This window comes from Carcharhinus amblyrhynchos, chromosome 3 (genome assembly GCF_965287045.1).
Source record: "Carcharhinus amblyrhynchos chromosome 3, sCarAmb.v2.hapA, whole genome shotgun sequence".
Classification (NCBI taxonomy): domain Eukaryota; kingdom Metazoa; phylum Chordata; class Chondrichthyes; order Carcharhiniformes; family Carcharhinidae; genus Carcharhinus; species Carcharhinus amblyrhynchos.
The window spans coordinates 10,360,024-10,377,369 of NC_137326.1; the positions used below are offsets into that span (position 1 = coordinate 10,360,024).

Sequence of the window (17,346 nt, forward strand, 5' to 3'; positions counted from 1 at the left end):
TTTGCTATGCTCACAAGAGACTCTCAGTACCAGTGAAACAACCCAAATTAGACTGGCTGTAAGTTGCACTGGTTTGTAACAGAACACATCAAACTGAAGGGTATGGTGAAATACATTAGCTGAAAAAATGAAGCAAAACGCTGGTAGGACACAACTGTAAACATCAGTTTAAGTTTAATTATTAGTGTCACAAGTAGGCTTACATTAACACTGCAATGAAGTTATTGTGAAAATCCTCACCTGTCTGGGTACACGGATGGAGAATTTAGCACAGTAGATGCACCTAACCAGTACGTTTTTTGGACTGTGGGAGGAAACGGAGCACATGAAAGAAACCCACACAGACGCAGGGAGAATATGAAGACTCCACACAGACAGTGACCTAAGCAGGAAATCAAACCTGGGTCCCTGGCGCTAACTACTGTGCCACCATAATGTGTATGGTAGAGAAAGGATATTTGGAATATTTGGTTATTTACCACTTAGAACATGCCTTATCCTTCGAATTTTTGTTGGAAACCTTTCAAGCTCTAATCAGAAAGCTGCCATTTTGCCTTTAGCAATTTTAGCCCTAGTAAAGAATTATATTCCCAGAGCAATGTATTTGATAGTCAGTAATATCTTTTGGGTGCAGCAACAATACAGGCCATTGAGGCAGAGTTCCAAAATGCAGTTATAGCACGCAAGAATAATAAAGACTAATAAATTAGCCAGGACATTTTCATGGTAATTACACCCAACATGCATAGAAACTGAAAATATAAAATTTGCTTTTGTAACCTGAAGAGTTTCATTTCGGAGGATTTGTAATCTGTTGTCGAATAAATCTAATCTCATCATGTTACATGCACAAATGTTGATTTGGCCTTCCTCTGATAGGTTAACAGGCTGTAAAACCACAAGATGCATTGAGGTATCAAGACTTTACATAATACATATGCAAGTTAAATTCAATACAATTTGGTGTCTAGGGAAAGGGGGTCATACCAGAACTGCAATACACTGAACTTTTATATTTTGATACCCAATTGTACGATCTCCTTCCAAAACAAAATTTCAAGATCCAGTGTTCCAGCAAAAATTACAACTAAAAAACCTAAACATATTTCTCACCCAACAAAAGCTGAAACTACTGAAAACTTAAACTTGCTAATAAATTAGCTGACATTGTAATAATGCAGGGCACACCACTATCCCCACTGAATATGTTCACATCTCAAGTTTTCCACAGAAACAGCGAAGCAATGAAACCGTTGAGATTTAGACACAACAATATTTTTTTTAAATTTAAAGTTGCATTTTCTCAGGAAATATTCATAGCAGCACTTTGAGAGGTGTGATTATTTGTACTATAAGGCACAGCAGGACCTTCATCAAGATTAAACTTGTAATGGGTGCATCACACCTTGTGTTTTTTTTAAAAAGGTCATAATCCACCTTTTTATCTGCACTGCTAGACAAACATAAAAGGTAAATGTAATGGATTGTTCAACACTCATCAACTCTGGACCATCTGTGCATTCCAGTGACAATCAGGTATGTGAAACATCACTAATACCACAGCCTTGGGTTCTACTGATATCACAAAGTTATAACTCGAAATGCCTCACTGACTATAGTACTTCAAAACATGATACAGAATTGTTTTTTAGACTATTTCTGTATAGAATGTACGATGCAGTAATGATACTGTAGAAATTTTAATTACAGTAATAACTATCATTGCATTAGTGCTTCGATTACAAAAAACACTGCACAAGTAATGGCTAAATTTGATTCCAAATTTGCCTCCCTTTTGAATACCTGAGATTAAGCTTTATTGTTTTAAATGGAGTTTAATCCATCATATGAACATCAAAGCTTTTATGTTTCATCAGATGCTCAACAATAACAGAAATGACTTTCTAATTATCAGAGCTAAATATATAGGTAATGCAAAGATACCTATGGACCATTGGACAGATGACACTAGATATGAACAACTAATTTCAAAACATTTTTGAATTCCACATCTAAATTATTTGCCTTCGCTGCTGGCCAAATGCAGTCAATAACAGTTCAAGTGGGCGAGATAAAGGAAATTATATATTCAGCTGCAAATAAACACTAACACCTAAAGTTGTTGCCGGATCTGTAAAAACAAGTTCTTGCATAACACCTTTAATGCAGAAAATATCCTCACTGTATCACAGAGGCCCAAAGATCATGAGAAAATGATATTAGGGTAGGTTTAATAGAAGACATTATACAAGAGAAATGGGGAGTAGAGAGCAGGCAGGACTTTAAAGGAGAAAATACCAAAAAGGTGTGGGGCTCAGGCAACTAGAGCACAGCCACTAATGCTGGGCAAGACAGAAGGAAGGAAGCACAGAAGACTAACTCAGATGAGTGGTGAACTTGCAGAAGTACAAGTTGATTGTTTGAGGGTGAGGATGGGAGGCTAGTCAGAGAGAATTGAAATAGTCAAATTGTTTAAATGAGCTAGGCAGAAGTGAAGGGAGTTGATGTCAGAGGTGGAAATAGGCAATCTTCTTGACAGGTGAAGATCGAGTTCAGTTTTGTACACCAAGATTATGAGCAATCTGCTTCGGATTGAGAAAGAGCTAAAGACCAGATAGCTTGTTGCTTGCAAAGGCTAAAGATGAGTAATTCGATCTTCATAAAGTTTAGCTAGAGCAAATTGAAATTCATCCAAACTGAATGTTGACCATGTAGCCTGACACCACAAAAGATGGTGAAGAGTTTGACAATATCTAGCACTAACATCACTGGCATATAAAAATGAAAGCTGACCCTGTGTCTAAGGATAATATCACCATGAGATAACAAATATTTGAAGAGGAAGGCAGCAAGATTGGGCAGTTTTTCACCAAGGCAGAAGCATCAAGAATTTTTAAAGTTTATTTATTAGCATCACAAGTGGGCTTACATTAACATTGCAATGAAGTTACTGTGAAAGCCCCCTAGTTGCCACACTCTGGCGCCTATTCAGGTAGGCCAAGGGAGAATTTAGCATTGCTAATGCACCCAACCAGCACGTCTTTCAGATTGTGGGGGGGGAGCCAGAGGATCTGGAGGAAATCCACAAAGGCACGGGGAGAACGTGCAGACCCAAGCCAGAAATCAAACATGGTTTCCTGGCGCTATGAGGCAGCAATGCAATGTGCCACAGTACCACCGAATGAAGCAGAGGATAATAATTTCCAAAAGAGAAACATTCCAAGGCACTTCAGAGATGTTGACAAAACAAGCAAGGATGGTCCCTAACTTGCAGAAAAACACCTGTGAATTAGAGCTGACAACAGAAAGTATATGAAAGAGGGTTTATGGGGTCAGTTTATAGGGGAGGATAGAACTCAGGACACTCTTTTCTCCATGTGTTGACTTTAGATTAACTGGTGAACAAGTACTTTTGACAGAGTGAATCACAAGACCAGAGCTTAATGTGAGCCAGTCTGTTCTGGTGAGGGACAGCTGAGCCAGGTGTGTGCTGGATAAGCTCAAGACATCGCCCCTTGCACTTCACAAGAGCAAAGATTTGTATCGTATGTTGATTATGTCACTAAGAAAAGAAAGGGGGGGTGGGGGCAGAAGAAAGAGTACCATTGCACATTGTTGTCTAATAATCCAAACCATGTAATTTTCTGCTTGACTGCATTCAGATAAAACATGTTAAAGAAGATTGCTTCCATGAAGAGTCACCTCATGTACTCAGAATAACTAAATCAAGACTGAGACAAAACTCTTAAAACCATTTGGATTTTGAAAACAGCCAACACAGTAGTTGTTGGGGCATACATTTTCACTACACAGCAGTGCACTGAGAAACTTGGGTGACTGTGTCAAGTTTGCATGTTCTCCCTGTCTCTGCATGGGTTTTCTCTGGGTGCTCCTGTTTCCTCCCATCATCTAAACCCGGGTCTGCATGGGTTTCCTCTGGATGCTGCAGTTACCTCTCTGCCCAAAAGACGTGCTGGTTAGGTGCATTGGCAATGCTAAATTCTCCCTCAGTGTACCCGAACAGGCACCAGAGTGTGGCGACTAGGGGATTTTCACAGTAACTTCATTGCAGCATTAATGTAAGCCCATTAATAAAAATAAACTTTTTTTACATTTTTTAAAAATCAGGGATGGGCAGTAAATGCAGTTTCAACACCCACATCTCATGAACTAATAAAACAAATCTACCCTGTAAATATTTCGTAGACTTGTATCAGATCACCTCTCGACCTTCTGTGTCTGAGAGAATGATTGTCTAATTTGTCTAATCGCTCCTCGTAACTTAACCCCTGAAATCCAAGATATCATTCTTGTAAAAGAAACGCATAATACTGCAGTTACTGGAATCTGAAATAGGAAGGGCTGGAGAATCTTAGCAGGGCTGACACCATCTGTGGAGAGAGAGTCCAGCCAACATTTTGAGTGGAGATGGGCCTTCATCAGGGCTCTGAGGAAGGGTCATCCAGACTCGCAACGTTGGCTCTACTCGCTTTCCGCTGCTGCTGTCAGGCCTGCTGAGATTTTCCAGCATTTTCTATCATTCTTGTGTGTCTGCGTTGAACTTCCTTCAGGTCAAAAGATCTTTCCTGAGGTGTACACTAAGTGGGGTCTGGCTGGGGTTTTGTACAACTGCAGCATAACATCTGCATTCTTTTGGTCTCCAGCCTTTTTGATACGAAGGCCATATGCGTTGGCCCTCTTGACTATTTTCCATACCTGTTCGTGGCATTTTAAGGAGCTAGGCCCTGAACCCCCTGAATTTAACTTTGTGCCTTCTGAAAAAAAAACCCAGATCTGTCCTTTTTTGATCGGAAATAGTTAACTCACACTTGTTTATATTAAAATCAATTTGCCACAGCTTGGCCCATTCACCCAATCTATCAACATATAGTTTTATGCTGCCCTCAACACCGTCTACAATGCTGCCCAATTCTGTGATGTCCGCAAATTTGGATATTTCATTTTTTATAAGACTTCGGAGCAGAATTAGGCCACTCAGCCCATCGAGTTTGCTCCACCATTCAATCATATTTTTCTCATCCCTGTTCTCCTGCCTTTTTCTTTGATCCCCTTATTAATCAAGAACCTATCTAGCTCTGTCTTAAAGACATTCAATGACCTGGCCTCCACAGCCTTCTGCTGCAAAGATTCCACAGATTGACCACTCTCTGGCTGAAGAAATTCCTCCTCATCTCTGTTTTAAAGGATCGTCCCTTTAGCCTGAGGTTGTGCCCTCTGGTTCTAGTTTTTCCTACTAGTGGAAACATCCTCTCCACCTCCACTCTATCCAGGCCTCACAGCATCCTGTAAGTTTCAATAAGATCCCCCCCTTCATCCTTCTAAACTCTGCGTGGGTTTCCTCCGGGTATTCCGATTTCCTCCCACAGTCCAAAGATGTGTGGGTTAGGTTGATTGGCCGTGCTAAGAAATTGCCCCTTAGTGTCCAGAGATGCATAGGTTAGAGAGATTAGTGGGTATAATATGCAAGGATGTGGGGAGTAGGGCCTGGGTGGGATTGCAGACATGATGGGCCAAAGGGCCTCTTTCTGCACTGTAGAGTTCTATAATTCTACGTTCCAACGAGTACAGACCCAGAGTCTTCAACCGTTCCTCTTACGACAAGCTCTTCATGTCAGGAATCATTCTTGTGAACCTCCTCTGCACCCGTGCCATTATCTAAACTGTTAATGAATATTGTAAGAAAATTCAGGCCCCAAGATAAATCCCTGCCAGACGTCACGAGTCACATCCTTGTAATCTGAGTGCTTACCCACTACTACAACTCTCTGCTTCCTGTTGCTCAACCAGTTTCCTATCCATTATCATCACTCTACCTTCAAACTGCATGGGCTTCTATCTTAGCTACCACTCTCTTGTGCGAGACTTTATCAAAAACCTTCTGGAAGTCCGTATAAGCGGCATCCGTTTTAAGGCAAAGGTGTGTAGGATAGATTGATTGGCCATGTTAAATTACCCCATAGTGTCAGGGGGATTAGCAGAGTAAATATGTGGGGCTCTGGGAATAGGGCCTGGGTGGGATTGTGTTCAGTGCAGACTCGATGGGCTGAATGGTCTCTTTCTGCACTGTAGGGATTCTATAATTCTAAAGATACGCAGGTTAGTGGATTAGCCATGGTAAATGCATGGGCGTTATGGTGATCGGGCAGGGGATGGGGGGCACTACTTTTGTCCCCTCCGATATGGCACGCTTGGCCAGTTCACCAGTGACAACATGGTCTGGATCTCCCAGAAGCTGATGTTCTGTCACTTGTTGTAATAGGCCATGGGAAGCTTTGCCCACGACGCGCTCGAAGATGTCACTGACAAACGAGTATATGATGTTCATGAGCGTGGATGAAATGCCGGCGTCTGGGTGAACTTGCTTCATCGTTCTGTCGATGTCAGAGGTGTAACTCTCCTTCCTGGACTCTCTCCTCCTCTTGCTTCCATTCACAGGCATTTTCTTGACAATATTTTGGATCCCTTCTTGGAAACTCCGAAGATGCTCTTTCAGAGAGTCGGTGCAGACTCGATGGGCTGAGTGGCCTCCTTCTGCACTATAGAGATTCAATGGCTCATCCAGTCTCCCATGCTGAAGTTTAAAAATACATTTTGCGCCACTTTGCAAATCACCATTTTAGTTTTTTACTGCATAATTGCCATGGTGAAACAAGCAGATTCTGGGTTAATTTTTATGCTCAAAGCTGTATTTTTGTCTCATTTCCTTTCAACTGACTTTTATGAATAGTTTGCATTTCTCTCACTCCAATTGTTTTCCTATCTCCCCCCCAGCCTACACAGACCCACTATGTTGACATCAGATCTCTGCAGCAACAACCTTGAATTAAAAGAACTCAAATGCACAATAAAACTTCTAGTATATTGCATTCTTCTGAAAAACAATTGCAATGTTGTTCAGGGATGGAAATTATCCCAGAAATGTGATAATCAAAAAACCATTATAATGTTAAACAGATCTAGTTTGTGAGAAACTTAACATGGCCCCAAGACACGAAAATGGAATTTTTGGCTTTTACTAGAAAAGCATTTCTATTGTGGTTGCAAGAAAGCCAACCAAGTTTCGGACTTTGCTAAAACCAAGCAATTCCAAGTACGTTTTTTGGGGAACATGGGTGGATTTTAAATTTTAGCAGAAAAAATGTTTAAAGCTTACAGATCACCATTGATACTTTAGGGGTTCATTTTATATGTATACATACACACACACTTGGAGCTGTAGAGTTTTATTCATGTTCACATGCAGAGAATTAAGCAACCTATAGGTAGGGGTAAGTTACACTTCACTTAACAAGCCCTAGTGGCTGTGGCAACACACAGTATACCATACCATGGATAGTGATGGTAGAGTCTCCAACTTTCTTTCCATCACATAGCTGACCTGGAATCTGCCCCATTATGTTGGGAGGATTTGCAGATTATTTCTCAACCTGCTTGGCCACGTTAAGAACAGGCCTGCTTGGGCCATCAGGTTCTGGGGTGGACCTGCATCTGGCCCAGAGGTAGGGTCACTACCCATAATCTGTCAGAATATAAACAGCACCAATAACCTGATTTAAGTCACGTCAGCAACAGAGCCAAGGATAATGATGATCAATTGAAAACTAGCTAATTTCAGTTAGATAAAGGAAACATATGACCAATTAACTAATTGGAAAAATGACAAATGAAACAGATCAAGTGGGAGATATTTAAATTTGGAATTGAAGTAAAGACTCAACAGTAATAGTTGTAAAGGTAAGGTGTCAAAGACTAGACTTCTGTGGAAGTAGGCACTAAATTATTTTGAAAAGGAGGCATGCAAAAAAAAGTTGCATTTAATTAGTCCAAAAGTTAGATAACGAGTAAGTTCAATGAAGCACCATATTTTACATTAAAAAAATGAAAAACACAATAGTAAAATTCTTAAAAGAACAAAGGGACTTAGGAATGTTGACATCATGCAGAGATCTCTAAAGGTTTAAATGCAAGTGGAAAGGCCATTAAATAAAGGCAAGTGTAATTCAGTTTTTTTTATACAGAGGGGCACTCAATAGGAAAGCAACATTGAGTTGGTACAACATATTGGTTAGGCCATTGTTGGAATATTGCATACACGGTAGCCTGGGAAAGGCATAATTAGTTTCAATTAGTTTCAATTAGAATGATTAGATAAAGAGAGGTTATCATTCTGAAGCACCACTTGGAATTTGGGTTTTTCTTAATGAAAAGTTTAAAAAGGGATCACATCGTGATTTTCAAAATTATGAAACATTTTGAGTAGGTAAACAGTGAAAGGTTGTTCTGCTGGTTGGTAAATTGGAATAATCTGAGGATTGTTGCTATAAGAATGAGAAATTATTAACCCATTCACAACTATGACCTCCAGACCATCATTTGAACATAGAATACTTCAACACAAGGCAGAGGCTGACACTGAAAATTAAACTGAATTATACAACTGTTACAGCACAGAGGAAGCCATTTGGCCCATTGTGCCTGCCCTCAGAATGGCATTAAGTCAGTTGCTCATTCTCCCATCTTCACCCCATAACCCTCCACATTGTCTTTTCAGATAACACTAATTCCTTTTTGAAAGCTTCAATTGAACCTGCCTCCCCCATACACTGACAGTGCATTCCAGGCCTTAAACACTTGCTACATGAAAAGGTTATCGCATTGCTTTTGCTTCTTTTGCTGATCACTTTAAATCAGTCGCCTCTTTCTTGATCCTATCACAACTTTAAATCTGTGCCCTCTCATTCTCAATCCTATTGCGGGTGGGAACAGTTACTCCTTATCTACTCTATCCAGACCCCTCATGATTTTCAATATCTCTTATCAAGCTTCCTCTCAGCTTTCTTTCCTTCAAGGAAAACAGAACATTCTTCGCCAATCTATCTTCATAACTAAGTTCCTTCAGCTGAGGCTGAACTAATGTGTTATACAAGTTCAATGTAACCTCCCTGCCCTTGTATTCTATGCCCCATTAGAGTAAAACATGGTTTATTTAATAACCACACTGTCAACCTCTCCTGCCATGTGCAATGACTTGTGAACAAATGCACCCAGGACCCTCTGCGCCCACACCAACTTTATTTTATATTGTCTCTCCAAATTCTTCCTACCAAAATGAATCACTTCGCATTTTTCCACATTGAGTTTCATCTGCCATTTGTCTACTCGTTCCACCAACTTGTCTATGTCCTTCTGCAGTGCTACACTATATCTTCTTCATAATGCTTTTAAATACCGTATCGTGCGCAGGAATCTGTGTCCTGTAGACCAAAAGGTCCCAACTCTGTTCCCTGGGGAATTCCACTAAATCTTCCTCCAGCTTGATAAACATCCATTAAACCACTATTCCTCATTTCCCATCACTCAGCCAATTTCATAACCATGTTACTATTATCCCTTTTAATCTACCAGTTATAACTTTGCTCACAAGACTGTTGTGTGGCACTGTTTCAAATGCTTTTTGGAGACCCATGTACACATATCAACAACACTGTCCACATCACTCCTGGGTGTTACCTATTCAAAAAACTCCAGCAGGTTAGTTAAACGTGTTTTTTCCCCCCTTAGGAAATCTTAGGAAAGTGCTAACTGCATTAGACCATATTTGTCCATGTGACTATTAAATTTGTCCCAAATAACTGTTTCTAGAAGTTTTACACCAAAGTTAAACTGACTGGCCTGTAGTTGCTGCATTTATCTTTACACCCTGGTTTGAACAAGGGTGTAATGTTTACAATTCGCCAATCCTCTGGCACCACGTCAGTCTAAGAAACATTGAAAAATTATGTCCCTACAATTTCCACTTGTACTTCCGTCAGTATCCTTGGATGCATCTCATCTGGTCTTGGTGTCTTATAAACTTTTAAGTATATACGAACATACACATTAGGACAATTAGGCCAGTTCCCCACCCACCAAACCTGCTCTGCCATTTAATAAAATCATTGCTGATCTGTTTGCAAGCTCTAGTCTACATTCCTACTTTTCCCAATAACCTTCCACCAACTTGTAAATCAAGAATCTAATTTAGCTCTGCCTTAAAAATATTTGAAGACTCTGGTTGCATCACATTCTGAGAAAATTTCAAAGACACAAAGCTCTCAGGCAAACGAATTCTCCTCAACTCTGTATGAGTGATCCTTTATTTTTAAAATGTGTTCCCCTACTTCTGGATTCTCCTGCAAGAGAAAATACCCTCTTCACACCCACCCAATCAAGACCCTTCAAGGTCTAAACATTTTTAATTAAATCATCTCCTACTCCACGAAAGTCCAGTGGATACAGCCTAAACCTATCCAACCATTCCTCTCAAGGCAAACTGCCTAATCCTGGTCTTAGTCTAGTAAACCTTCCCTGAACTGCTTCTAATGCATTTACCCATTTAATCTAATCATTTATCCATCAAGAACAGCTCCTTCCCTGCTCCTGTCAGACTTTTGAATGGACGTACCTCGCATTAAGTTGATCTTTCTCTACACCCTAGCTATGACTACATTCTGCATTCTCCTTTCCTTCTCTATGAACGGTATGCTTTGTCTGTATAGCACACAAGAAACAATACTTTCACTATGTTAATACATGCGACAATAATAAATCAAATCATTTCCTTGAGACTAGTACTGTACACATTACTCCAGATATGGTTTCACCAATGCCCTGTACAACTAAAGCATAACCTCCCTACTTTAGTAATCGATTCCTCTCACAATACATAAAAAACATTCTATCAGCTTTCCTGAATATTTGCTATACCTACGTGCAACCTTTTTGTGATTCATGCACTAGGACACCCAGATCCTCTGGAATCTGAGCTCTGCAATCTTTTGCCATTTAAATATTTTGCTTCTTTATTCTTCATGCCAAAATGGACAATTTCACATTTGTCCACATTATACCTCATTTGCCAGTTCTTTGTCCACTCATTTAACTTATGTTGCTTTATAGCCTCCTTATATTCTCTTTACAACTTACTTTCCTACGCATTTTTGAAGGGGCTGATTGAGGGGCAGCGCTCCAACAGCTCATGCTACCAAATAAACCTGTTGGACTTTAACTTGGTGTAGTGAGACTTCTTACTGTGCCTACCCCAGTCCCACATCAGCATCTCCACATCATATTTCTGGAACATTACTTGTGGCTTCTATAGTGAAGACCGATGCAAAATACCTGTTCAAATCATCAACACAGACAGCATGTCCAATACCTCTTTATCAATATTAAATCCTTTGTATAGGTATGTGAATCAAAAAAAAATGTAAATACAGGGAAATGGGATTAGAGTGATGCTAAATACACAATAGGGTGTGCTCTGCCCTATTAGCATAGTTCTAGATCATCAGCATCCTTTAAAAATAAGTTTACATTTATTTTAAAAAGGTAGCAATATCCATTCAACTGGGACACCTGGCCTACTTAAAATAGCCTGTTTTTGGAGTATTTTAGCATGAACAGTTTTGAAATAGATGTATAACCAGAGTCCACTGAGTTACAATACCGATTAGCACAATGGTGTTAAAAAGGAAGCTGCTGCACTGACTGCTCCTCTGATATGTATAACCTGATTAGAATTTGCATTTAAATTGTTCACAAAACCATCACAATAATAACCACAAGGTTATTCTAGCTGCTACTCTGATTTTAAGCATAATGGTTCAATATAACCTACTTAAATGTCTGTAAGACTTCAATGAACAGAATTATTTATTTACATGCTATACTCATTAACTGTGAAAAATCAGCAGTTTAATTACAGATTTTGTACTCCTAAACTTGAGCTATGTTTTTAAGTCAAACAATTCTAGGATAAGGACAGGTTTTTGGAAAGAACTTGAGGTGAACCAAGAACATCACACGTTCAAACTAACTGGGTCAATTGTGATGTTACATGTAGTGTATGGGTATCAATTTGCTATGCCTAGTGAGAACTCCTTTCTAATATAGGAATTATTTCATGGGATGTGGACATCACTGTCACGGCCAATATTTATTGTCCATCCTCAATTTTTTCATGGGATATGGATGTCACTGGCAAGTCCAGTATTTATTGTCCATCCTCATAGAACTGAATGACTTGCAGGGCCATTTATAAAAATTAATTTGTGGGATGCAGATATTGCTGGCTTGGTCAACAGTTATTGCTTATTCCTAGTTGCCGTTCAACTGAGTGACTTCCTAGGCCATTTCAGAGGTGCTGTGGGTCTGGCGTCACATGTAGGACAGACCAGGTAAAGACGGTAGATTTCTTTCCCTAAGGACAATTAGTGAGTCAGATGGGTTTTTAAATCACAATCACCAATGCTTTCACGGTCACCTTTAAACTTTTAATTCCAGATCCTTTTTACTGAATTCCAATTTTACCATCTGCCATGGTGGGATTTGATCCAGGTCCCCAGAGAATTACCCCAGGTTTCTGACTTACTACACCACTGCCCTCCCACTAGGCCATGAGCACTTACCATTTTACTATGGATCTAAAGTCAAATAAAGACTTGACCCAGTCAGATAGCAGATTTCCTTTCCTGAAGGCATTAGTGGACTAGATGTAATTTTTTCCCTGACAATTCAGTAGTTTCACTGTCACTATTAATTGAGGCAATTTTTTTTTAAATGTGAGAGTTACCCAATTAGCAGCATTTAAGTTCCCCAGCGGCTTTGATGGGATTTTAATTTATCTTTGGATCACCAATCCAGGCCTCTGGATGTCTAGACCAGTAACATCACTACTATGCCCCCATAACCCAGAATCTACTACACAGATTTGTAAGTGGCCTTGTGCATTTTCCACGACCTAAGCCACAGTAAGGAGGGACCTCTTGCATAGGAATGGTTTTACTCTGGGGTGCCAGTTAAACATTAGCTTTATCCAAGTTAATATCTAAATGCAAATTTTAAAACCAGAAAGTTTTACGTGCAGGCGCTCCAGAATTCCTCATTTTGATTATGCACTTATTATCTACTTAAAATATTTTTACATGAAATATTTTAACTATATTAAAGGTGCTAAGAAGCTTCACAGAAATGTAACCTGGAAGGCACAAGTCAACAGCGTGATGGAATACTTTTCACTTGCCTGGATGAGCGTAGCTCTAACAGTCAAGAAGCCTAATACCATTCAAGACAAGCAGCCCACTTGATAGCAAGATCACCCATCATCTCAAACACTCGGGCACACAATATCTGCAGTCTGCCTGTACCATCTACAAGGTGGTAGCTTCTTTAATAGCAATTACTAAACCCACGATCTCTACTACCTAGAAGGACAAGAACAACTGGCACATGGGATGGCTATCTGCCTAATATGCTCCAGGTCACACACCATCCCAACTTAGAAATATAGTACTGTTCTTTTATCATCACAAAATTCTACAACTCCCTGCCTAATTGTCTGGAATATAGAAGTTCAAGTAATGGCACACCACAATCATCTCCTAGGCAATAAGTCCTGGTTTTGTCAGTGATGCCAATATTCCACAAAAGATTTTTTTTTAGAAGCAACTAATTATCACTAAGCCATAAGGAAATGTTAGAAGGGATGACTAAAAGCTTACTAATACATTTTTCTATCATTAGAAGGATCAACACATTTCCTTATTATGCTGATCATTTGTTCTCTCGTCACTCCATCATTTTCTTCACCAAAACATTGTGATTTATTTACATCCCACTAACATTTGACAGGAAACTGGCTCAGACCTCTGGCCTCCTTGCACTAAACCATTTTTAAAATTTCTCCCACTGCTGCAGGCATTGGCTTCTCACCATGGGTATAGTTGTATATCACTGGATACCTCAAATGGCCATTATTCTTTCAAATGCAGGCCTTGACAACTGGCATTAGCAGGCTATCCAGCTGCGGAAGGCATCACAGCCAAGCTCATTATGGACACATAACAGAAATCTTCACACAATGAGGTGCGCGAACCAAGACCAATTCTCCCTTCCCTGACCCAGATACAGAGCAGCCAATTGTACACACAGCTATCTCAGGTGAGATTAGCTAACTCAAAGCCAGAGGATCAAACCAAAAATCTTCTTAATCTCAAAACAATTGCCATCTCTGGGCAATCTGGGTGTTTCCCTTTTCTCCTCAGTGCCTTCTCCCCACCCCCCACACACAATAAAATTAGTTTACATAGCATATTCTGAGATTCAGCGGGGGTGGTAGGCTAGTCAGGCTCAAAATCTGGCCACACAAATAGTTTGAGAGAAATTTGCTGCAACTCACATCATGTCTGACTGATCAAATGTCAGGGTACAATGAGGCACAATAGATTTTGCAATGGTGGAGCTCATAGTACATTTCAATTTACTTTTTTTTAAAAAGTTGAAGAATCATTAATCCAGTCCAAATAAAACTGAAAACATTTGCAAAATTTACATGGGGAAAACATTTCTGCTTTTTGCTATCCCGATAGGATCGGAACCAGTTCCCATTTTTTCACTTATGGGGAAACAATAAAAGCTTCCTTCATTGAGAAAATGTCATCCCCAGAGATGTCGCGACAGCCAAGACATCACTACTGTTTGGGTTGCGCCTCATGGGCTTTATCTTGTTTTTTTCCTTTGGTTGGTGTATAAAACTATTTAAAAAAACATGCAAAAATTTTCTTATTTGTGTCATGAAAAAGAGTAAACGTGGCTTGAAAACAGAAAAGCCGCCATGGCCATTTCAAAACAAGAGTGAATATTCACAGACTGCAGCCCTGAAATAGCATTAGCAGTTACTCAAAACGAGGAGGGAGAAAAATCCCAGATTAAACCAAAACTATATAGGGAAATTACACCACGTCCGACTGCCTTAACATTTCACTTTTATTAGGGACACTTACGTGAATTTGGTTTTAGAGGAATCCTATGAAAAGAACAGATCAAATGTTAAGATTTATTCTCTTTTGTTTTAAAGAGAATATTCTAATCTGGGCAATATTTGACAACGAAAAATCAAAACTTTCTACCCCCCGCCCTTTTTTTAAAAAAAAGTCGAAAAATCTTAAAAATATAACTGGTGTGCCAAAAGAACAGGGACACTGAAGCCAAAGAAAATCTAAATTTAGGGCGGTTGCCATTTTAAAATAGATTACCTCATTTTAGATGTCCTGATATTTCCGTTTTGTTTAAATATATCAAAAAACGTTGGTTATAACTTCAAATTCACAAACCAAGCACGCCAATACGCGACAGATAGCATTTCAAAAGGCACTTCGTAAACGCTTTTACAATTTTAAAAATAAAAAAAAACAACCCTTGGAGCCTTCTGAGGGGTGGGCTCGTTTTCTTTAAAAAAAAAGAAAAAGACCCCCTTCGTAAAACACGCCAAACACAAAGGCCTCCATTTATATTGTTTCCTCTTCGAATCTCACACACCAAAACAAGAAACAACCACACGAAACAACCTTTTTCTGAAAAAAAAATTATGGCCGTAAACCGGCATTTCAGACTCAGCAGAGTCTGACTGGAAGTTAGTTTAGGGATCGATTTGACTGGAGGAATTAACAAACAAAAACAAGAGAGAAGGGAGGAAGGGGGGGGGAAGAAAAGTTAAAAAGAAACTTCTCCCTCCACACACACAAAAACAAAATTGAGGAAAATCAATACTAACCGACAAGAGGGGAAACACTAACTCTGCACTTGGGGAAAGGGGGAGGTTGTTAATTAATCTGTGCGTTCTACACTCTCTAAGTTTGTATAATTTTTTTTAATATAAGTGTGAGAGGGAGGGGGCTCCCTCGCCGCCACCACCACCACCCTTCGAGATGCTCATATTTTCCTTGGGTTGGGTCAGACCCCCCTGAAAACTCCTCCAAACACAAGATGGCGGCCGCCAGCAACAGATGATTTTTTTGGGGGAAAAAGGAGAGAAAATTAGGCAGAGAGAGAAAAAAAAACAAAACACTGAAATCTCAACCCCAGAGGCTAACAGGCCGGGCTCGCAGGTTATAATGGTGTGTAAGAATCGCCAACGTATTTATTCCGAAACACTTTTTTTTTCTCCTCTTCCCTTCCTTAAAACCCTGTCAATTGAAGACAAAAAAAGAGAACATGTCCTGTCAGAACCAATTCCTGTTTGAAACAGAGAGAGAAAAAAAATAACCCTCCTCCCTCCCCCACCAAAAAAAAAATTGGGCAGGGAGGGTTATATCTAGAAAAGAAGCCATTTGGATTGATTTATTTGATAAATAAAGGTCTCAGGGTCTCCCCCGTTAGAGGTAAGATTGATGGGAAGGTGACTTACCAACAGGGTTTTTATTTTTTTGCCTCTGTTTCTGGATAGGGATGGGTTTTGTTGTCCTTTTCTTTCTCTCTCTCTGGCGCCGCTTCCTTTTTTTCTTCTCTCTCGATTGCAAAGCAGCCCAGGCTCTCAGACAACGCGCCCTCCAGATCAACGTGGCCACGCCTGAGGGGGTGGCAGCCACAATTCAAAGCAATGCAGGCAGCCCTTGTACAAAGACAAGCCTCTATTTCCTCAGCAAACTGGAAATGGATCATGTGAAGGGCCTGCAGTGAGAGAGAGAAAGAGAGAGAGAGAGAGTGAAATACTTTAGATTAGAGTGGGGAGAATTTGTGTGTCTGTTCCTCAAATTACGATTGTTCTTGATAAGGCTTTGGCACTGCACTGGTTAACACATTTACAGAGAAAATTCCTCCGTGCCTGCTTCAATGACTGGTTTGCCATAAATCACAAAAGCATTTTTTATGCCGATGCATTAATCAACAGTATGCTACCAGAGGAAATTAACCTCCTCTGTGGCAAAATGCATTCTGTAGCGTACACCTGAATCATGTAAAGTTTCAGGTTCAATCTGTGGTCTGTGGCACTCAGGGCAATGAGAATTAAATTCAGCTCACTGAACTATTCCAAATACTTCAATAGAGTAACATTTGTGCCAACCCAATGCCAACAAGCCAGAATATGCACTTGAAATGTCCTCCTCTCAAGAGGACAGTGCCTCTGATATGGATAGTCTAGCTGAACTAAAATTGTACGCAGGTTAAATATAAATTAGATTCTCCGGGTCAGTGATGCAAACAGTATCCTGTAATGCTCAATGGTTGGAAGAGAGTTTAATGGGCACCTTGTGATCTTTTTCCAGAGTCACCTGTCTTGCACAAGGCCTGAGAAAAGTGGCAAACAGTGAGAGTGATCTTCCATTCCAAAGATGTGTGGGTTAGGTGGATTGGTCATGTGCAAGGAGGATTAGCAGGGTCAATAGATGGGGTTATGGGGATAGGGCCTGTGTGGGATTGTTGTCAGTGCAAGTTCGATGGGCTGAACGGCCTCCTCCTGCACGGTAGGGTTCCATGATTCTATAATAATTTCTGTTGGACCCTGGA

At 40.0% G+C, this 17,346-nt stretch overlaps 1 protein-coding gene across 1 annotated transcript in view; it reads right to left on the bottom strand.

The window, feature by feature from the left end:
- LOC145363672 (transforming protein RhoA-like) overlaps positions 1-16,516 on the bottom strand; it is a 41,960-nt gene extending 25,444 nt beyond the window's left edge. Inside the window, exon 1 of the mRNA XM_080218899.1 lies at positions 16,247-16,516. The gene's annotated coding sequence lies outside the window, so the exon portion shown is untranslated. The remainder of the gene's footprint in view (positions 1-16,246) is intronic.
- Between the last annotated feature and the right edge of the window lie 830 nt (positions 16,517-17,346).